Source organism: Heterodontus francisci, unplaced genomic scaffold (assembly GCF_036365525.1).
Source record: "Heterodontus francisci isolate sHetFra1 unplaced genomic scaffold, sHetFra1.hap1 HAP1_SCAFFOLD_43, whole genome shotgun sequence".
In the NCBI taxonomy this organism is placed as follows: Eukaryota; Metazoa; Chordata; class Chondrichthyes; order Heterodontiformes; family Heterodontidae; genus Heterodontus; species Heterodontus francisci.
This window is the reverse complement of record NW_027141852.1, coordinates 15,927,009-15,927,845: the sequence shown is the minus strand read 5'-3', so window position 1 is coordinate 15,927,845 and position 837 is coordinate 15,927,009. Positions and strand designations below refer to the sequence as shown.

Below are 837 nucleotides of genomic sequence, written 5' to 3'. Positions count from 1 at the left end.
GATATTCATCTGTACCAGCTGCGGAAGGTATCGTCACTCACGAGTCATCCTCTGCAGCCACAACAAACGATGTTTAATACAGAAGTGACGTACACCCCGGGTGTAGCCCATCGTCTTCCGAGACGGACGGTTGCCTATTACAATTACAACTACAGCTACAACTACAACTACAAGAGCGAGTCAGAGGCTGGGAACACTGCCGTGACGAACTCAGCTCTTGACTCGCCAAAGCCTGCCCACCATCTACAAGGCCTTCCTCTGATTTCAATTGCACGCACATTCGTGATCTGGCTCTGTAGCTTAGTTGGTTAAAGCACTTGTCTAGTAAATAAAAAATCCTGGGTTCAACTCCCGGCAGAGCCTTATTTCACAGTAGCAACATACTTGAAAAGTTTCAACATTGACATCTGTGTCTTGTGAACTTTAATTCAAAATAAATGATGAATTTCAATCACACAAAAAAACAGCCTTTGTGAAGGATCTGAGTTTGGAATGGCTGTTCCTCCTTGTACAGAACTTCAGTGCTGATACATCAAAGGTAACTTCTTTGACATAAATTTGTTCACAGTTACATTCAACCTGGAAAACAGCTTGATATTAATCTCACTGAAGGAGAGTGTTTGTGTCATTATGTGTTGCTTTTAACCGAGACTGGGACATGACGCAAGTGGGAGGGTTTATCTGAGGTTTGGAATATTTGTCAGTCAGGAACAAGAAAAATCATAGGAACCAAATAAGAAAACCTATGTCTCATGTGGTTACCGAGAAACGGTGAGAAGATATTAAACTTTGTTATATTTAATACTACAGTGTGAACTATGATTTTTGCGGCAGTAT

The 837-nt window shown here is 41.3% G+C and overlaps 1 non-coding gene across 1 annotated transcript; it reads left to right on the top strand.

Moving 5' to 3' along the window:
* Positions 1 to 289: 289 nt before the first annotated feature.
* trnat-agu (transfer RNA threonine (anticodon AGU)) lies at positions 290 to 363 on the top strand. Its single transcript has one exon. It is a non-coding gene; the product is annotated as a tRNA-Thr (tRNA).
* Positions 364 to 837: the final 474 nt, after the last annotated feature.